The sequence below is a fragment of the Pogona vitticeps genome, chromosome 1, assembly GCF_051106095.1.
Source record: "Pogona vitticeps strain Pit_001003342236 chromosome 1, PviZW2.1, whole genome shotgun sequence".
NCBI lineage: Eukaryota > Metazoa > Chordata > Lepidosauria > Squamata > Agamidae > Pogona > Pogona vitticeps.
In genome coordinates, this window is record NC_135783.1 from 140,658,706 (window position 1) to 140,681,564 (window position 22,859).

General features: G+C 41.2%; 1 long non-coding RNA gene across 1 annotated transcript; it reads left to right on the forward strand.

The window, feature by feature from the left end:
- Positions 1-232: 232 nt before the first annotated feature.
- On the forward strand, positions 233-16,793 carry LOC144587541 (uncharacterized). Its single transcript, XR_013542682.1, has 2 exons — positions 233-10,007; positions 11,399-16,793. It is a non-coding gene; the product is annotated as an uncharacterized LOC144587541 (long non-coding RNA).
- The last annotated feature ends 6,066 nt before the right edge of the window (positions 16,794-22,859 follow it).

Below are 22,859 nucleotides of genomic sequence, written 5' to 3' on the forward strand. Positions count from 1 at the left end.
GCTCCCAAGAATGATTTCTCTTAATGTGCACTATAGTTTAAAAATGCTGGGGTGCCACAAAATATGCATGCATTTTCTAAAGCAAACTGAATTTGTAAGCTAATTTCCAACCAGAGAGTTGCTCAGACCATTCTGACAGCCTATGGATCAAGGCCATACTACACAATAATGCTTTAAAAAGGTGCTTCTTTACTGGTGAAAAAGATCTGTTTCGTATAGCACTTGATTTTATTTATTTATTTATTTATTTTGACAGCTACACATTTAACATTTTGCCTGCTTTGTTTTCTGATTGGTCCTTGCAGGGTGAATGTGAGCTTAATTGGCAAGGCTGACTGCTAAGGCACATACTCCTGAGGACGTTTTGTTGTGGGAAGGAAGACAATTCATTCATTGCACATATGCCTTCCCCTCAAACATCTGGTTTGACCCTCAGTGGAAGGTTGGTAAAGTTACAGCACTAGCTTTTAGCTGAATTTGCCAAATTCTGACTATATTAGATGCTGCGGTAAGTAGAAGACATGGAACATAGCCTTTTGCTAGGAACATTTGAGACATTATATATGTAAACGAGGCCAGCTTTTCACATGTATGTATGTATGTATGTATGTATGTATGTATGTATGTATGTATGTATGTATGTATGTATGTATGTATGTATGTATGTATGTATGTATGTATGTATGTATGTATGTATGTATGTATAAAAAATTCAATTTCCCAGTTTCTCTCACCTTCAAAATGACTGTTTGATTTATTAACCACTAAGAATCATTTATCGGGGACTTAATCAGAGGTGAGAAACCCCAAATAATTTTCTTCAGGTAGAAAAGATGTGACGAATCACCCACTGAGGTCCAATGGTCTGTTTATGCACATGAAAGTATGTTGGGGTTGAATTCCCTTTGAATTATTTCTGAATGGGGAAAATGTAGTCCTTTGGAAGTATTGTTTCAGAAAAAATAACTGGAGGAGAGTGTTCGCTTCTGTTTCTCTATGCTGGAGTTCGGCATGGAATTTTTTTTTCTTTTTTGGCGATAGAACATACTTGATGGCAAAGCAAGCACTCCAAATACATTTCCACCTCATCAGTCCCATTCTTTTGGCATCTCTTCTGCTGTCATTTGTTCACAGCCTAGATCCAGTTTTCCTGCTCCTTGGTCAGTTCAAGCACTGTCTGTTTCCCAAGCACTCAATAATGACTGCTTGCAGTCAGCTACTGCCTTTTCTGCCAGGTTTCATAAGAACGAGGGCTCTTCCAGATATGGCCTTTGTCTTCCTTAATGCATTAGCTTCTGCACAGATGTCATCAGTATTTTTCTTACCATTCTTACAAACCTCTTCTTTCCTTCCTTGGCATGGTGACGTTTCCTCTGACTTTCATACCTTTTTATCCCTCTTAAAAGCATAGATTATTTCTAGTACCTCTTTGTTCCGGGGGGCAGAGTTTACTACTATAGCAGTGGTTCCCAACCTTTTTTTTTACTTGTGTACCCCTCAGCAGCCCATTTCCATAGACTGTACCCTTCCTATTAGCACAATGTTTGTAATTAATATGATTGCGGTTATTTCAAATTTATATGTTTGTGTAAATAAATAGCCCAATACTGGGATAAAAGACAATGGAACAGAGAAATGTGAATAGAGAGTGTATATATAATTACATTCAAAACTCAAAAGATACAAGTAAATACATCCCAGAAGAACTCACTCATTGTACACTGCTCACAGAAGTGACGGAGGTGCTTGCTTATATTGTACGTACACCTGTAGTGGCACGACAGCACTCAAGTGTTCAAGAAGCAAAGGAGAGTGAAAGCTGAGCCTGTGTGTCATGGTGTGTTCACAACAGATTATTTTAGGGAGGGACTCCCCATCATTCGCCAAAATGATGAAGCAAGGGAACAGGGCTTTTCTCGAGGTTGAATAAGAAAGAAAACCTGCTTTGTCACTCATCATAACATTCAATTAATTTCACAACTTTCTATTTGTATCTTGTCTTGCAGTGTTGATGGGCGTGCCTTTTCCTGCCATTATTCAGTCCCGCCCCCATGTACCCTTAAATGTCCTGGCACATACCCCGGGGGGGGGACGCATACCCCAGGTTGGGAATCACTGCACTACTTTATAGCCCTTCCCATGGCCATGCAGATTGGGGAATTCTGGGACTTGAAGTCCAAACAAGTCACATTCCCAAGCTTTGCTTCAGCCATGGTAGAAGTCAGCAGGCCTTAAATACTGTCAGTGTTGCCAGGGCATTCCGCTCCCTGGTGACCCTACTGTCAGTTTTGTTGTCTCCCATTGAATAAACAGAACTGTGGTTTTATACATCCTTCAGGAAACACATGTTGGTCTGCTGTTCACACAGGCCTCCCCTCAATGTAACAGCAACATAATCTAAGCAATAGTTTTGACTAGACGTTGACATGCTAAAGGGACTAAGGGAAAACAACAACAGCATAATGACTGTACAGCCCTCCCCCTTTCCTATACATCTGACAGCAGCTTTTCGCGGCTCTTGCATGGATTACATTGCTAACACATTCAGAGGAAGCCCGCAAATGTCTGCTGTTTTAAGTAGCCACACACACATTTATTTACATGCCAGATGTTGAACAATACACCACATGCCCTCCCAAGATTTAAAGCTGACCTCATTTCTAAATAGGAAACTTTTCTATTCAATTAGCAACATAATTATTAATCCATACGAATCATTCATGTTCCAAAATAATATGAAAAGTGCCATGTTTTCTATGGAAATATTTTGCAGCACCTTCTAAAAATTAAAGTAATTCACTATACAGTATTTGTTATATAAAAATAATAATTTGCAGCCTAATTCTTCCCCCGCCCCCTGAAATGCTGCTGTCTGTCTTTCTAAATCCTCTTCACGGATTGCTGCCTTGTTGTGGCAAAGGGGCTTGAGTAAGTCAGAAGAGCTATGGACTATGCTGTGCAGGGACACCCAAGATGGACAGGTCGTAGTGGAGAGTTCTGACTAAACACGATCCACCTGGAGCAGGAACTGGCAAGCCACTCCAGTATCTTTGCCAAGAAAAACCCATGAACAGAAACAAAAGGCTAAAAGATATGATGCTGGAAGATGAGCCCCTCAGGTCAGAAGGCGTTCAAAATGCTATTTAGGAAGAGCGGAGGACAAGTACAAGTAGCTCCAGAGCTAATGAAGTGGTTGGGCCAAAGCCGAAAGGACACTCAGCAGCGGACATGCCTGGCAGCGAAAGGAAAGTCCGACACTGCAAAGAAAAACACTGCATAGGAAGCTAGAATGCAAGGACTATAAACCTTGGTAAACTGGATGTGGTCAAAGAGGAGATGGCAAGAATAAACATCGACATCCTGGATGGCAGTGAACTAAAATGGACAGGAAAGGATGAATTCAATTCATATCATACCATATCTACTGTTGTGGGCAAGAATGCCATTGAAGAAATGGAGTAGCCATCATAGTCAACAAAAGAGTGGGAAAAGCTGTAATGGGATACAATCTCAAAAATGATAGAATGATTTCAATACAAATCCAAGGCAGACCTTTCAACATCACAGAAATCCAAGTTTATGCACCAACCACCAATGCTGAAGAGGCTGAAATTGACCAATTCTATGAAGACTTACAACACCTTCTAGAACTGACACCAAAGAAAGATGTTCTTCTCATTCTAGGGGACTGGAATGCTAAAGTAGGGAGTCAAGAGATAAAAGGAACAACAAGTAAGTTTGGCCTTGGAGTTCAAAACAAAGCAGGGCAAAGGCTAATAGAGTTTTGTCAAGAGAACAAGCTGGTCATCTCAAACACTCTTTTTCAACAACACAAGAGGCAACTCTACACATGGACATCACCAGATGGGCAATATCGAAATCAGATTGATTATATTCTCTGCAGCCAAAGATGGAGAAGCTCTATACAGTCAGCAAAAATAAGACCTGGAGCTGATTATAGAGATCTGTTCAAGAAAAGTGGAGATATTAAAGGAATATTTTGTGCACAGATGGACATGATAAAGGACAAAAATGGTAGGGACCTAACAGAAGCAGAAGACATCAAGAAGAGGTGGCAGGAATACAGAGAGAAGTGACGTCACTTCCGCTCGGGGGGATGACCAGCTAGGAGCGAACCCTCCGTATCGCCTAGAAGGTAAAAAGCTATTAAAATGCATTTCTTTCTTTAGAAGACTGGTTTTTTTTTTATCATAAATCCTTGGAGAGAAGGATAAGGAAGGAGTATAGCTGATTAAGAGCCTTAAGGACTATGTTTTTTTAAAGTTACGAACTACTTTCATTTTCATGGCCGATAAGCTACTGGCGTTTTCCAGCTGCCCTGCTCCTAACGAAAGTCTGAAACAGGAATACAGAGAGAAATTACACCAGAAAGATCTGGACAACCCAGATAGTGTGGTTGCTGACCTTGAGCCAGACATCCTGTAGAGTGAAGTCAAGTGGGCCGTAGAAAACTTGTCTAACAACAAGGCCAGTGGAGGTGATGGCATTCCAGTTGAACTATTTAAAATCTTACAAGATGACGCTGTTAAGGTGCTACATTCAATATGCCAGCAAGATTCGAAAACTCAGCAGTTGCCAGAGGATTGGAAAAGATCAGTCTACATCCCAATCCCAAAGAAGGGCAGTGCCAAAGAATGCTCCAACTACCGTACAATTGCATTCATTTCACATGCTAGGATTCATTCATACTGCTGAATCCTACAAGGTAGGCTTCAGCAGTATGTGAACTGAGAACGCACAGAAGTACAAGCTGTATTTCGATGGGGCAGAGGAACTAGAGACCAAATTGCTAACATGCGCTGGATTATGTAGAAAGCCAGAGAGTTCCAGAAACAGTGACAGATTTTACTTTCTTGGGCTCCATGATCACTGCAGATGGTGACAGCAGCCATGAAATTAAAAGATGCCTATTTCTTGGGAGTAGAGCGATGAGAAACCTATACAGCATCTTAAAAAGCAGAGACATCACCTTGCTGACAAAGGTCCACATAGTCAAAGCTATGGTTTTTCAAGTAGTGACGTATGGAAGTGAGAGCTGGACCATAAAGAAGGCTGACCACTGAAGAATTGATGCATTTAAATTGTGGTGCTGGAGGAGACTCTTGAGAGTCCCCTGGACTGTAAAGAGAACAAACCTATCCATTTTGAAAGAAATCAACCCTGGGTTCTCACTGGAAGGAGAGATCCTGAAGCTGAGGCTTCAATACTTTGGCCATCTGATGAGAAGAGAAGACTCCCTGGAAAAGACCCTGGTGTGTGGGCAAGAGAAGGGGACATCAGAGGTTGAGATGGTTGGACAGTGTCATTGAAGCTTACAACATGAATCTGACCGTACTCCAAGAGGCAGTAGAAGACAGGAGGGCCTGGCGTGCCCTGGTCCATGGGGTCACGAAGTGTTGGACATGACTTAACAACTAAACAACAACAAATCTTTCTAAATAACAGTCAAAGCAATGTACAAAAAAAAAAGCAATGAAATTGAAATTGGATAATGATTTTTTAAAAATCACTACAGAATTCAAAAATACTATTGAAATGGAAAGAAATTCTTTTTGCTGGTCACTAAAACCCGTTAGAGATGGAGTAACGACATCTCTTGCTAAAGGATTTCAGATTCTGGGTGCCACTACTGAAAAGAGTGTGTAGTGGAGAGCCAAAGGAAATACCGAGGATGGAGCATGAAGAAGGCTCAAATGGATTTTAAAGGCAATCTTCAAGGTCACGGAGAGTCTTTCAGTGCTAGAGCCAAGTGGCAGGTGGAGTAGCTGGGAAATACTGGTGAAATATAATCTGATCTCCCCACTCCAGTCAAAACATTGGAATTTGTATCATGAATCAGCTAAAGCTGCACATGAAGCACCTTAGGGCATCACTCCTGGTAAAGGTCCCTTGAATGGCAAATTCTGTAAACAAATACAAGTAATACCAAAAGGCAGAGGCGCTCAACTCCTCTTTTCCCATAGGACAGACTATGAACCTCCAGACAAATGTGAAGGGCAAACGGAGGCAAAAGGGCTGCTCCTGGAGATTGATAAACAAATAGTCAAGGAGTACCATACTACCTTGAATGAGTTCAAATCTCCAGGGCCGGATGGACTGCATCCAAGGGTATTGAAGGAATTGGCTGAAGAACTTCCAGAACCTCTGTCCATTATTTTCTTGAAACAGGTGAGGTGCCAGAGGACTGGAGGAGGGCTAATGTTGTCCCTATCTTCAAAAAGGGCAAAAGAAAGGAACTTGGGAACTACAGACCAGTCAGCCTAACATCAATCCCGTGGAACCTGATGATTAGTGTCCACATCATCTGAGATCGTCTCAACCATGGAGGTGGTGTGGGGAAACTGCTCCCCACACCCTCTGAAATGTTTTTTACCTTCTACTTCAGTCCCTGCAGTGTTGGATGAGCTTGTTAGGGGGCTGAACAGGACTTTTTAATAAAAAAAAAAAATCTGAGTCAAAGTATTATATCCAGTGTTACTGAGCACATTCTTGAGACTTCAGAATCTCAGAGTTTGCAGTAGGTATGTGACAGATCCACATACGCATCTGTGTGCTCATAAAGTAAGTTATCAGTACCACACATTGTCCTCTTTACCCCATTATTAAAAGATGGCCAGATGTTTAAGTCTTGCAGTGGAAGATAGATGGCTGTGTCACTCACAGAACCGTAGGCAGGCCAAATGCGAGACACTTCCTCTTTTCCCCCCTAATGGATAACGATAACAAATCTTTGATGTCATCCTGTCAAAAATGTGTCAAGGTGAGATTATCCAGGCCCTAGGCATTCGCTTTGCCCTTTCACTCCCTTCTACAAATTTTGATGTCTATATATTGCAGTCACAGAGATTAAAAGATTTACCAAAGATCCTAGAGGAATTTGCAGAAGCCACAAAGCCTGCTTATAGGGCTCCAGCGTATTTTTGCTTGGGCATGAAAGGTTTTCACACCGGCAAAAGGGAGCTATACATTTGATCTAGTGTGTCTTGATGGTGAGAGGGGGAAGAGTAACTTCTTAAGACACTTTCTCATAAAGCAAAGATCTACTACTGTTTAGAGAGGAAAGGGTCAAAGTATTTGACCTGACCTTGAGAGATTATGGCTGAACCATTTGAAGGCACACAGATCTGCTGAAATCAGAAACATAGATTAAGTGATATCAGACAAGAGACAAAACAAAGCAAAAGCAAACAAATTAATAAACAGACAAAAACGTTGTGGCACCTTAAAGACTACTATATTTTAATGTGAGCTTTCGTGGATCAAGTCTACTTCTTCAGGCATAAGAGACACAATCTCTCTCTGCTTTTATTTTGCTTTCTTTCTTGTCTGAGAGGTGAATGTCCATTTATACCCCTTCAGATTGAGGAAGGAATTGTCTATCATCATCATCATCATCATCTTTGAACTACAGAGCTGGAAAGGACCCCATGGATAATTGAATTCAGCCCCTGTCAAGGAGGCACAGGGGAGAATCGAACTACCAACCTCTGGCTGTGCAGCTATATGTCTCAACCAATGAGCTATTCAGCAGTTTGTTTAGGACGTGTACTATTGCAGCATTTTTAAGTACTAGGCTGTTATATTCACAAGCATGCAACTTTTCATTCACTGAAGGGTGTTGGAAGGAGAACCCATAGCTTTCATAGCAAGGGTGATTAAGGAAAAGTGAAAAGAAAAGTATGATAAACAAAGTATGATAAAGAATGGCTTTTCCCATCAGTTGGGTGGAAATTGAGAAGAATTACATTCTGCTGTATCATTTTAAAATAGCTTTTTATTAGCTTTGAAACATTTAAGACATCTCTTTTCAGCCTGTATTTCAATCAGCTCCTGATTGGGGAAGATGGGTGATATCGGAACATCCTCCTCTCCTCTCCTTCTTCTGCAGATAACCTTCTCACCTCAGCATTCCTTCCTGCATCAAGCAAACATGACTCCTGGAGGTGAAGCAATTTAACCCACTAATTCAAGAGCATGTCTTGCTGCTTGAGTCAGGCATACTGAAACCGCAGCACGGTCTGGATTTTCCTCCTTTGGAACATTATAGTAACATGTCTCAGAACAACCTGAGGGGACTTTAAAATCTGTCCTATCCATGTCTACTCTCTGTATGCTCCACTCAACACAACCAGACTTGAGCCTAGAATTGTGTATTGCTAGTTGTCCATCCTGTGGTTGGTAGCCTAATATGCAGGTGAGCGAAGTCCCAGGAGGAGATGATCGGAAGGGGGCCAAAACATAGAAAGAAAGTTTGGGAGTAGGGAGTTGACAACCCTCTACAAGGTACAGTGGTGCCTCGCTTAACAATTTTAATTGGTGCCAAAAAATTCATCGCTATGGGAAAACATCACTAAGCGAATGCATTGAAAACAGGATAATCCATTCTAATGGGAACGGATTGTTGTCCTTAAGCGAAAATCGCCATAGGAAAAATTGCTAAGTGAAACGCGGTTCCCGAATTGAAATGCATTGAAACCTATTCAATGCATTTCAATGGGGGGGGGAAGTACAATAAATTTAAAAAGAGTCAGAACAAAGTCAAATTAGTTTAATAAAAGGTTTATTAAGTGCACTTATGATTTCAAGCATTCTAAAAAAAATTTAAACATTCTTAAACATTTAAAAAACAGCTAACACGAGGCTGTCAAAACCATCGTTAAGCGAAACAGGGGGGCCCAAATTGTCACCGCTATGCGAAGCAAAGTCCCAAACATCGCTATGTGAAAATTGCCCAGAGGAAACATCATTAAATGGAGCGCAAGATCGCTCCGAAAAAGCCATCGCTAAGCGATTACATCGTTAAACGAAGCAATCGCTAAGTGAGGCACCACTGTATATATGTTCAGGAGCAGCCTGCTGATCAAAGAAAGAAAAATGAGAGAAAGAACAGACAGAGGTAGCAGGGGAATGGAGTAGAGAAAGGAGTTGTGTGTGGGCACACCTGAGAGAGAGGTGGCACAGTCTTCAACTTTGTTTTAGGTCATTGGTGGTTTCTCCTGAGGAAATGCAGTTGTTTTTTTAAAGAAAAGAAATTGGTCTCCAGCATAAGCATATGTTGAAGCCTGAAAGAAAAGCCTATTGTTCCAAGTCAGCAGGACAGCTTAAATAAAAGTGGCCATCTTGATAGTTCAGCCAGAATCTTCTTATAAGTTTCTACTGATATAATAGCAGCTGTGAAATATCAACAACCTCTGATATGCAGATGATACCACTTTGACGGCAGAAAGTGAGGAGGAATTAAAGAACCTCTTAATGAGGGTGAAAGAGGAGAGCACCAAAAATGGTCTGAAGCTCAACATAAAAAAAAAAAAACTAAGATCATGGCCACTGGTTCCAACATCTTCTGGCAAATAGAAGGGGAAGATATGGAGGCAGTGACAGATTTTACTTTCTTAGGCTCCATGATCACTGCAAATGGTGACAGCAGCCATGAAATTAAAAGACGCCTCCTTCTTGGGAGGAAAGTGATGACAAGCATCTTCAAAAGCAGATACATCACCTTGCCGACAAAAGTCTGCATAGTCAAAGCTATGGTTTTTCCTGTAGTAATGTATGGAAGTGAGAGCTGGACCATAAAGAAAGCAGACCGCCGAAGAATTGATGCCTTTGAATTGTGGTGCTGGAGCAGGCTTTTGAGAGTCCCCTGGACTGCAAGGAGAACAAACCTATCCATTCTAAAGGAAACCAACCCTGAGTGCTCACTGGAAGGACAGATCCTGAAGCTGAGGCTGCAATACTTTGGCCATCTCATGAGAGGAGAAGACTCCCTAGAAAAGACCTTGATGTTAGGAAAGTGTGAAGGAAAGAGGAGAAGGGGACGACAGAGGATGAGATGGCTGGACAGTGTCTGCGAAGCAACCAACATGAATTTGACCCAACTCCGGGAAGCAGTGGAAGATAGGAGGGCCTGTCGTGCTCTGGTCCATGGGGTCACGAAGAGTCGGACACGACTAAACGACGAAATGAAACGAAATGTAGCATGCAGTGTGAGTATTTTAGGAGACAGAATACAAAATGTATATATAGAAAACATCATTCAGAATGGATTGTGACAGTTGCCTACCAAAAATGTATGTATTGTTAAAAAATGCATGGAAAAATATAAAGAGAAATGCAGGGGGAAATGTGAAATTGAAAGAACATGCTCCATCTTCAGAATAAACCAAAAATTCTCCAAGTTAATGAAGAACTGAGTTTAGAAAAATAAGGAACTGAGAAAACAGGGAATTGATATGGTTTTCCTAATCATCTCTCCCTACCTGCCCTTCTTCCTCAACACTAATAAATAAAATAAAATTCAGCATGAAAATGCAAGCTGGAATCCTATTGCTCAGAGTAGCAAGTCACGCTCGGCCAACTGAATCAGTGGGGTTTTAGTGAGTCAACTCCTCCATCTGTTCAAATAGGTCTACTCCAGCTGCAATTTTATTTTGCAGACACAACTAGAGTAGGCCCATTTGACTCAATGGAGTTTATGGAGGAGGTGACTCTCCAAATCTCCACTGATTCAATGGACCTGCTCTAGCATAGCTTACTATGCTAAGCCACCAGAGTTCAGTCAGTGTCTATCATAATCACAAACTAACCCTTAATAGTGATTATGAATCAGTAGCATATTTGACCATTGTATGAATCACAAACTGAGAAATAAGTTGCTGCTGTTCTTTTGTTGCAAGTGTTTCAAGTTGAAAAGCTTATCAGGAGTGAGGAGCTGGAATGTGCCTCAATCTCACATGCTAAAAACCTATCCAGATGTTTGGAAAAATCCAATGCAATGGGCAGTGGGGGGAGAGAGTCAGGGAGGACCTGCACAGTGTTCGGTCAAAGGAGAAGGTCCAGCTCCATACCGCCATGTTTAATAGATTCTCATCAAGGTGGCTAACATTCTTAAATGCTGGCATTTAGTCTGCTCTTTAATTAAAATCCCAAGGTTGCATTGGGGAGGAGACGACTCATTTATTACAACCCTTCTCTTTCCTCCTTCCCCGTTTCCTGCCCCTTCTCCCCTTTCCTTTTCTCTTAGTGGCTGATACTCTTATCAGTGGCTTCCAGTCGAGTACAAATAATAGCGACAGCTTTCAAATAAGCCATTTGATCTTCCCACCTCTGCAAATCTGTTTCATGTGCTTTATGAAAAGCCAAAGCAGGGGTAAGGGAGGATGCTTCCCTCCTTTTTTGCAGGGGCGGGCGTTATTTTATGATAAAAAGAAACACACTCTTTTCCACTCTCACCCTCCCCAGTAAAATTGCCCATCGTCCAGAACAAATTTACTTGCTTAGCAGAGAAGAATTACTTCTTCATATCGAACTGTCTAATCTTTGTTTTGTAAGCAAACACAGCAGCCTTTTCCAACCTGATGCTTTTTGTGTATTTTAGACTACAGCTTGTACCATCTCCAGTACATGCATTTTTTTCTTCTTCTGAAGTTCTGTGCGTCCACCTTCTCTATCTTCCTATTCCTGAATTTCAAACCAAACATACAAAGAAGCAAGCAAGCAAGCAAGCAGAACAACAAAGGTCTAGTATTTGAGGAGTGAATTAAAATTATTTCTCTTCCTGAAATGCTTTGTGGTACAGTATTTGGGGAATAACAAAAATGTCAGACTCTATACATATGTATCTGATTTCTATGATCTACCTGTGGAGAAAATGATGTATTTCCAAAATTGCAAAATTCACATTGTGAAAAGGCTTTGGACAAAAAAGGGAGGTGGGATGGTTTTTAGGAGTTTGGCCAAACACCTGGAAGCTCTCCCTTGTTGAGGTATTCAGCTGCAGAAGCACTCACTGCATGCCAGATTTTACAGAGGGAATATGAAATCTGGCAGGTAGCTCTTCCTTCAGAAATATAAAAGAGAATTTGGGGGTGGAGGTGGGGGGAGGGAATGGCTTGTGTGAGCCAACAGCCCAGATCCTCTTGTGTAGCTGTGCAAATGGAGAAACCTTTGGAGGCAAACTATCCCAAATTAAGAAGCCACTGTAGACATTATGGTTGCATGCTACTCATTCAATACTCAACTGATAATGCCTGTGGTGATTTCTTAAGGTAAAGGTAAAGGTTCCCCTTGACAATTTTTGTCCAGTCATGTCCGACTCGAGGGGGCGGCGCTCATCCCGCTCTTCAAGCCATAGAGCCAGCGTTTTGTCCGAAGACAATCTTTCCGTGGTCACATGGCCAGTGTGATTTAGACACGGAACGCTGTTTACCTTCCCACCGAGATGGTACCTATTTATCTACTCGCATTTGCATGCTTTCGAACCGCTAGGTTGGCGGGAGCTGGGACAAGCAACGGGCGCTCACTCCGTCACGTGGATTGGATCTTACGACTGCTTGGTCTTCTGACCCTGCAGCACAGGCTTGTGCGGTTTAGCCCAGTGGTTCTTAACGTGGGCAATAATGCCCCCCAGGGGGCGATTTCATTTTTCAGGGGGGCGATAGAACGAAAAGGGGCGGTGTGGGGGCGCTGGAGCAGAAGGGGGGCGGTAGGGGGGCCCTGGAGCAAGCCAAACCTGTTAAGATGGCTGCAGCCTTTTTACAGTCTGCATGAATATATATTTTCCTCCAATCTTAATTTAGTTTCAGAGGTTTTGTCTTGAAATTTTTAGTTCCTGCATTGTGGTTTGTTTTTATGCCCTTTTTATATTTCTTTTTGCGTCTTAAAATTCGCTTGCAACTTGGGGCATTTAATTTTCTTAGAATTGAATTTTGTTTTCAGGGGTCATTGGATTTAAGTGTCATAAATAAATAAATAAATAAATAAATAAATAAATAAATAAATAAATAAATAAATAAATAAATAAATAAATAAATAAATAAATAAATAAGAAAGAAAGAAAGATATCATTACCGCGGGGAGGGGGGCGGTGATAACTTCCTCAATGGCTCAAGGGGGCGTTTCTTTCAAAAAGGTTAAAAACCACTGGTTTAGCCCACAGCGCCACCACGTCCCTTAATGTAGGGCAATTTGTTTACAGCTGTGATGATATTTGTGCTATGACAGTGTAGCTAGTGAAGAGGATTTGGGTCAATATGGGCCGTGAATGTCAGCTCAGTTATCGTTGAAAGCATCTTTCAGAGATTTAATGATTGATAGTAAACTCTAATGGTTGGTTAGCTGTTTTTTGGTGTTGATTTTTATAAGAATTTCATTCACTTACCTCTTATCCCTACACAGCATATACCCACCTCTTCAAAGACTTTGCACCTCACAAACTTGTGAAACATGCATTTTGTTCAGTTTTTAATTAGTTGTTGTTGTTTATTCATTAAGTCATGTCCGACTCTTCATGACCCCATGGACCAGAGCACGCCAGACTCTCCTGTCTTCCACAGCCTCCCAGAGTTGGGTCAAATTCATGTTGGTTGCTTCGATGACACTGTCCAACCATCTCGTCCTCTGTCGTCCCCTTCTCCTCTTGCCTTCACACTTTCCCAACATCAAGGTCTTTTCCAGGGAGCCTTCTCTTCTCATGAGATGGCCAAAGTACTGGAGCCTCAGCTTCAGGATCTGTCCTTCCAGTGAGCACTCAGGGTTGATTTCCTTCAGAATGGGCAGTTTTTAATAGCATGTTCCAAAATCACCAGTGTCTTAATAAATCTGTTGGAAAGCTTGTGACATCTTTTAAAAGTCTATATTCAACTGTGAATTCTTCATCTTTATCAGTTCTGTGGCATGAAGATATGATGTGGTTTTCTTTGTAATGTGGGGAGCTGTGGCTGCTGGGTGAAGAGCTAGCATGAAAATGGGTGTATTTCTGGGTGATATAAACTGGCAAATGTCTTCTCCATGTCCTTCCATGGGTGTCACATTAAGTTCTTTGATTCTAATGTCAAGCACAACTTCCAGTCAAGATTGCAAAGGCACTTGTGTTGATCAGCGAAAAAAGTTCAGAATCCAAACTCTATGTTAAAATAATACTTTTATTATGTGAACCAAAAACAAACAAAACAAAACCCAAAAGGAGAAAAAGAACAAAACTGTGTGCAAAACTGAATCACAAGACTCCCTGGTCAGGCAAGGTATAGCAAAAATCAAAGATCTGGGGTAGAGGGATGAGGAAATTAAAGACACACAAAACACAAAAATAAACTGGATTTGAAAGTCTTTGTGTTCATAACAACATGTTTGGGAAACCTTAGCCTGCTACGGATGTTTTATAGTATTGTTCTAGAATGCCACTAGTGGTTATTATAATTAGAGATGCCTGGGAAATCCACCCAGCATGAAATTATTTCCAAACTTTATTAATCCACACTCCACAGGATGGACAATGGCTGGAAAAAGAACAATATTATGTGCTTCATCCAAGATGCAGTTTCCTGATACCAAAATAAATATAGTATAACAGAGTAACAAAAATAACTGTAATTATCCACCCATATGATGCATTTGCTGAGCAGTGATTAGGGTTCAAACAACAAAGAAAGCCAATGCCCCATTGAGCCAAGTGGAAAGAAAAAGATGCGGGAGATCCTTCCAGGAAATAAAAGCTGGTCCCAAAGAGGGAGTGAAGATGGGTGAAACAAGTTTAAGTAGGAAGAAAGGAGATTAAATTTGGTTGGAAGGAAGAGATCAGCTTCCAGAAAAGATCAAAATAAGCAGACGTGAAGACGTGTTAATTATAGCACATGGTTCACATATGTGTTTTTGTAACAAGTAAATGATGTACCTATGATTCCTTATAGGTCATCTATTGGTATCAGTGAAGAAGTACTGCTGGGGCAGGCCTAAGTATAGTTTAATATAGTTTAATCTTCAATTTCTGGCCAGTAAAAACATGATTCTTTCTTTCTTGGTCCAAGAGCATATGTCATGTTGGAGGAAACTGGACTTGCATATCTTCTGCCTCACATTTCATTAATTTCTGGGGTTTCACTGCTACAATTTAACACAATTTCACATGCCAGCGCTATGGTTTTGATCTCTGTGTTTAAGCTCTACTACACAGTCAGAACTAATGGGTTTCCTTAGCTCCCACACACCATGGCCATTTGTGTTTTCCTTCATACACATGATGCCCTGTATTTAGGTATGGAGAGGGTTGGCAGGGGGTGGGGGCTTCTGCTTGCTGCTAGGTAAAATGTATGAATGATTTCCTGTGTACCAAATGTATTTCAAATGTGGAAATTTCTGAGGTGAGACACAGTTAGTCTCACACTGGATTTTGGGGGATGAGAAATGGATATAATTTTGGTGGAAAAAGCATCCAAATTCTTTGCATCCCCACCAAAAACTACTAATCCATTACAATCATGCAGAAGCCCCAAATTAAGTATTTCAGCTTCAGTGGACTCAAGCTACCAATGTCTTGACCAAGAGAGCGACCTTAGCTTTTTAATTGGCTAATGAAAAAATTGGCCTTGAGCTATCAACAGACAACTAGGATTCCAATCTCTACTGCCATTTCACTTTCCTTAGGTCTGGACAAAATTCGTTTGTATTGATCGAAACGGCTTATGGGGGCAAGTGCTTAATCTTATCTGAATTTCACAAATAGTTCAAATGGTAGCTTGTGACTTTGATTACTGGGAGAGCAGCCCTAATCAGATTCCTTTCCATAAAAACTGTGCTTGATTGGGCTTCCTTGCTCTGACAGATCAAAGCTCTTTCTTTCCCTCTATCTGCAGGATGCCTCATTAGGAGGAGGTTGTCAGGGTTATAATCATGCAACAGTTTTACTTTGGGGTTAGAACACGGTTCCTTTCTTATCACTCTGTGAGGTCCAAAGTGAGAAGAACAAAGTAGGTCTTGGTGACATGTGATGTATTTATGTGGCTGGCAGCCACACAGCTTGGCCACATACATCATTTCATTTCTTCAAGGTAGTTTTGCGATGGTCTCTTAATCAGAAGTGATGGGGATGCAGGGAAGCCAATTAAATTAGGAATCATCAAGTATGATGAATGATGGGCATTTAACCCATTAGGGCCTGGAGGTCCTGGTTGGTGAGATGGTCCCCCTCTTGCCTGAAAAATCTCACAGTCTCTGATGTGATCAATTCTTTCAGAAACATCCCTTGGTTTTGTTTGAGTGTTGTTGTTTTTTTAATTTTATAACATTGCTTTACAATGCTTCATATCCAGAGTTTGGAGAATTATTTTGAAGAGGAATGAATGTAATGTCATGTTGTATCCCTCCCTCCCTCCCTCCCTCCCTCCCTCCCTCCATCCATCCATCCATCCATCCATCCATCCATCCATCCATCCATCCATCCAATTTCTACCCAGCCTTCCTCCTTAAGAAGAACCTAAGGTTGCATATGTGATTCAAAGACAATATTTAAAGATAAAAACAATAAGTATATAAATCCTAAAAAGGATCAAACAAATAACACAGTAAACGATGATAAACACACGCAATATCAAAACACAATTAAAGCAGTAAGAGACAAAAAAATCTATTTAAGAAACCTACTCAAGCAGCCAATAATTAAGGGAAAGCTTGAAGAGAAAGGTCTTTGGTTGCTTGCAGAAGGAAAGCAAAGATGGGACCAACTTGGCCTTCTGTGGGAGGGAGTTCCAGAATCTGGAACTACAGAGGATGCCCCCACCAAGAACACCTGTGAAGGTGGTGGGGATTGAGATGAAGGTCTCTCCTGATGACCTTAACACCTGAGCAGGTTCATAATGGGAGACAAGGTCCTTGAGGTAGCTTGGAACCAAGCCTTTTAGGACTTTATAAATTAGGACCAGTACTTACAGTTGCTTGAAGTTACAGATTTGTGTGTGCTGCTTTCTATACTCAGCACATACTTAGCAACCAATTGAAAAGATCAAGAGCAAAGAAATAACCTCCTCCAAGAGATGAAAGAGAGGGAAAAGAGACGCAGCAGAGATGTGGGGCTCTCATTCAAATCAAACGCTAAAAGGAACAATTAGTAATAGATATACAAGAGATGTCCCTCTCAGTCACACAAACTACAGATAGAATACAGTGGTGCCTCACTTAGCGATCGCTGTGTTGAGCGATGAAATCGCTTAGCGATGGAGTTTTGGCCATCACCAAAGTGATTGCTTAGCAATGGCCCCTATGGGAAAAAATCGCTTTGCGATGATCGCAGGGAAGCGATCACCGCAAAGCCCCCATTTTCGGCCAGCTGATCGGCGGTTTCAGAATGGCCGCCGGAAAACAAAATGGCCGCCTGCTGTGTTGCCTTGCTGAGGCACAGAAAATGGCCGACGCAATGGAGGATCTTCGCATAAGGTTAGTTTTAAAGCCCATAGGAACGCATTAAACAAGTTTGAATGCGTTTCTATGGGCTTTTAAAAATTGCTTAGCGATTAAATCGCTTAGTGATGTTTTTTCCGGAACGGATTAATGTCGCTAAGCGAGGCACCATTGTAAAAGGTTGCAAATAAAACTCCCAACAGAAATTTCAGAGTTCCCATGTCTATCTTTGCAGTAGTTATATAGATTCGGGGGGGGGGGGGGGAGACACTGTACAAGTTGCTTTTTTTTTGAGGAGGTGCCTGTCCCATAGGACAGTTTTGGATATAAATTTATCCCAGGAGTGGGCTACTGTGCCCTCAGATTAATTTCAAAAGCCTTTTGTAAGCTATCAGTTCTAACCTCCTGCATGAATGACCTGTCCTTCCCTCAAGGATGTTGGCTAGTCTTTGGGCCTGAGTCCTGAGTCTGAGTCTTTGATGCCAAGTCCCAGGTCCCAAGTCCCAAATCTAAATCCCTATTAAAAGCAAACTCCCCCCCCCCAGAAAAAAGGGAGGTGTGTGTGGGGGGGTTCTGTGTCATGAGTTGAGTCTGAGTCATTGAAAAAAACATCCCAAATCCACTTTGAGTTGAGTCACCAGTGCAACTAAAGTCTGACTTGATAGTGAGTTTCACAACTCAAGTCCCTCTCCCTGCCTTTCCCGGAAAGCATGGAGGAAAGAGAAAGAATGCAGCGACACCATTATATCGCTACACCTCCTTCTGGCTTTGGCCTCACTCATTTTTGGCATAAATCTCTTGGCAGATGAGGTTACCCCTCTGGGCAGATGCACGCAACAGAGAGATGGTTTCCCCATGCCTCGTTTATCGATCTTTCTCCTCATATCAACCGTCATAAAAGCAATTAAGTATAATTCGTATTCTGTGATGTGGTGTCCCCGCTGTGCATCTCAGAAGAGCCGGCCCGTGTAGCCTCGAACAAGTGGGTTACGATCCTGGGGTGCCCCCAGAAGAAGGGAAGGGTAAAACATTTTTTGAGCACTTGCTACCTAGAAAACCCTGAAAATGGTCACCATGAGTCAGAATGAATTTGGCAACAGCCTTATTAAAAAAATATCTAGATAAGAAATTGGAAAAGTAACTGCTTTGGACTTTCTTACCAGAATCCCTCAGCCATTGGGTGTTGTGGGATCTGTAGCCTGAAGAAAAGTAACTCTTTCAAGGTGTGCTCTAATGAAAGGTTGGAATAGAATAAGTCTGTTAGAGCTCCGTGAAACTCCTTGGGGAAGTTTTGTTTCCCAGTATCCTCAAATATACAAATGGCTTTTTTTCCCCTTGAGATTTGTTCCAAAGATGAATCTTGGTTGGCTTTGGGGGGGGAGGGGAAATAGGCTCAGTTTTTGAAAGAAAAGGGGAGATCATTTTAGTAATGAAGCACAATTTGTTTCAATTATTTTTTTTTTTAGCCAACATGGTGTTGTTGTGTATGTGTTTTTTAATTGAAGAGATCTAAATGCACAAATGCTCTCTTTCTTTTAAATGCAACCGCCATAGGCAGCCAACTGGCCTGTGTGATTGGCTCGCTAGTCTAACACTTTGTCTTGAAAAAAAAAAGTCACCTAATGAAATGGAACATCCAACAGAATATTATGTTGTCATCTAAATGGGGGGGAAAAAGAACCCATGCTTACTAAAAATAAATATCCCTTGCCCCATACTGCAGATCCTGGCTTTAAAGATAAATTAGCAGTTCTGAACTCACTCCTGTTTAAACAGCTGCCTTGATCTCCATTTGGAGCAAATAAAATTTCTTTTGTGGAATGAATATTATTCAAGAAATGGCTGCTTTCTCAGACACCCCAGCAGCCATGAACGAATGGCTGCTTTGCAGAGCTCACCAAGCCCCAGGGACTGTAAGCTGCTCCTCCTCAGCCATTTGTACCCCATGTTCTATCAACTGCTCTGTCAAAGAACCAGACTCCCACCTTGGCTGAAGTAAAAGGTCTGCATTCCCTGAGAAGAACATTCAGTCACTGTATTTGATCTGTTCAGCCAACTGTTAAACACGGCAGTTCGGAGACTGGGAGACTGGAAGAAAACACTGACTGTGCAAAATCACTGGTGGTATGTCAAAAAAGCCAACAATGGAGAATTTGTGGCAATAGGACTGTCCTACTCTGAGGTCATTTGAAGTTGGCCCATCACATATAAGGGAGGATATAGGGATTGAGGGAGAGTGACTATGTAATAATCATTAGCAAAATTCTGAATCCCGCCTAGACTATGGTACTGGCTGAGAACCACTGGTATAAACTCATTGCCGAAGTCCACAGCTGAAGCAGGAATGTGAAAAGTTTCAGCTAAATTCCTCATTTTAAAAATAATTTAGGCTGTCACAATGTGACGAGGCACCTGAATTCAAAACTTCCAAGGCCTGTTAGATTTCTTGCCTCCAGTGAAAAGTGAGACAATAAGTGCTTTCTTTTCCATCTCTGCAATTTCTGCAACCTGATTCTGCAAAATGAGTCTGCTTTCCTTTTGAAAAGCAAAGAGTGTGCATAAAGCAGGCATAGAATGAGTGGTTAGTAATTTTAAAAAGATGCAAGCAACCATCCACTGCTCTTAATCTTTAAAAGTCCACACAACAACACAACAATTTATAGAATTGCTCCTTGTGCACAATTTCAGCATATGAAATGAAATTAAATGAAATGCTACAAATGTGAGAATGGTCATTAGGAGTGCCAGAAAATACGTTGTCTTGTCCTGAGCAAGAAAAAGGGAAAAAATTGTGGTTCCCTATCCTCATATGGAAGGAAGGAACTCCTTCCCAATGGAAACCAGGCTGGCCCCCATCTTTGCTGTCCTTCTGCAAGCAGGCAAAGACTATTCTCTTCAGGCAAGCTTTACGCCAGTGACTGGCTTCCTGGAGTGAATTTTAGATGGATTGTTAATACATTACTGCTCTGACTGGGTCTTTAATACTATTTGTATTTACCACCTCTCAGAGTGGTATTTGTTTTTTGTTTTAATTGTATACTCACTGTTTTAACTGATGTAAGCTGCCTCTTTATACTCATTGCTCTTAGCTTTAAATATTGTCTTTCAAGGATGCAAGCTGCTTTGAGTTCTTTTTGAGGAGAAAGGCAGGGTAAAAAAATATTTTTAATAAATGACACATCAGTCAACTAAAGGATGAGACAAATAAGAATTTAGAAATCCTTAAACTGGTTTTAAACAGTTGTCTATCTAATCCAACATTCAGATTAGGATTGTGAAAATATTTCAGTTTCAATTTCAATGTCTTTCCCTAAATTCCGCTTGATGTTTGCTCTCATCCTTGTTTCAATCAGATGTTCCTTCCTGCGATGAAATCTGTATAAATTTTTGCACATTATTCTTAGTGCACTTGTTTAATTATGTTGCCCCCCCCATGCTTTGGAAAAGCACTTCCCTGGGAAGCCAGGTTGGCTCCCTTCTTCTTGTCTTTCCTTCATCAAGCAAAATCCTTCCTCTTCAGGCAGGCTTTTAAGCGATAAGCAGGGGTTTTGAGGAATGATGTATTCATTGAATTTAGCAATTTGTAAATGTTTCTAAATATGCTTTTGGAATGTTTTAATGATGTTTTTATATTGATAATTGTTTATTGAGTTTTTATAGCATAGTTCTTATGGGGACAAAAATGGCATATAGATAGCTAAGTAAGTGAGTAAATGGGATTCCTCATGTGGTGTAGTGGAAAGAGTGATGGATTAGGACTCTGGAGAACAGGGTTCGAATCCCCGTTTCAGCCATGAAAACTCACTGGGGGAGTGGAGCCAGTAAAACTACGCCTTAAATACATACATACATTAAAAGCACTACTAGGGTTGCTACACAAACATATAAGTAAGCAAGCAAGTACCTAAACTACACGTTTTCCCTGACCAACTAAAGTGTGTTTATGCATTTTCCCTTAGACAGTATTCTGTCATTCACATGTTAACACACAGGTTTGGACTGGTAAACAGTGCCATTATTGCTTGTTTTGTATTGTACATCTCTAATTTATAGCTTTATTTTGAGCAAGAATATTGGGCCTCATCCTTGGCAAGAGGGCTTTGTTAAAGAATGAAGCATATATATTTTTTCGTGGCTCTTGAAACATTTCAGTCAACATCTGCTTTCCCTCACAGCCACTTTCAGCGTTACTCGACATCACTCTCTCTTCTCTCCTATGCATCTGCTGCGGATTGCTGATCATACGAGCCCAGTGAGGTGTTTCAAGCCTGTGTGCCTTGATCCATGGAAAGCCCCTCTTCCTTTGTGCACTTGAAAATATATAACATCACCAAGAGTCCTCAAGGTGGGGAAGAGTGATTCCACCTTGCTTGTGACAGTGTGGCCTCAGAGGCAACAGATTCATAGTGTAGGCAGGAAGAACGGCTCATTCTCCACAGCCCTGCAAATATGAACTGAGTTGAGCGGTAAAGGGAAGAATCACCCACCCACTGACCCCATTTCATAGAATTTACTTAGGGAATCAGGTCTTTCAGGGACTTGTAGCAGGGTATCAGTTATGGCCAAGATACACTTGAGGTGAACCACTTGCACATGAATAGCTCAAGTTTTAAAGTCCTTGTGCAAAGAGATCCAGAAATCCACTTTGCCAAACATAAAGTGGGTTTCTGTGACAGGGATCCCTGCCTGCCCAAATGGGAGATCCCACACGAGTGTACTAGGAGAGTTTTATGCTCTGCCAGGGCCCAATATGAAGCTACCCAACATAAGGGTTGCTTACTATGGAAAAAAAGAACCCAAAAAGTCTTGTAGTGTTTTAAAGACCAGGAGAATGATTATGCTATAAGTTTTCATGGATTAGAGTCTGCACAGGCCCCCAAACCTTCCCCTTCCTGACGAAGGGGACAAGATGGCACACCTCTCTTCCCAGTCTGTTCGCAGATACTGTGCAGACTGGCAGAAGAACAGCTTGCACCATAGCTGAAGATGGCAAGCTAGCTTGCTTGGTGTAGGAGGCATTTTATCACAATACCTCAGTCTTGTTACCGGCTGCTTCCTCACTCTGCCTAATGTTAGGGCCACCATGACAAGAAACGACTTCATGAATGCATGTGATCCTGCAATAAACATAAGTTGTATTAAGGTATCACAAGTTTGTTGTTATTGCTGTTGCTCTTGTTGTTGGAGGTTTTTGTTGTTATTTTTGGAGAAAAGTCTTTTGCTCGAACATTAAATTCTGCCTGGAATAGTACAGATGGTATGAATATGGTTTATATGTTGCTTTTTAACATCAGAAGTTGAGCGTGTCCCATTTGGAATATCATGTAACTTAAAGGCCGCAGTAAAGAACTGTGATGAAACTCTGGCATAAGCTGCCATAAGCCATTGTTCACACAGCAAAGGATATACAATTTCTTCCTTGCTGCTATTGTTGTTCCAGACACGAACTAGCTTTAACTAGCATTTTAAAAAAATAAAAAAAAATTTAATTACCCTGACAAATAAATGAAATTACAGCCGTGTTTTGGCAAATGCAACCTAGGGTCCACATAACTCTCTTGTGTTCCTTGACTAACAGACAGATTGCATACAATAAAAATGAGGCAGCTGACTTGTAACAGATAAACTGATACAATGAGTAACCCTTCTGGTTTGGTAAGGTTAAGATT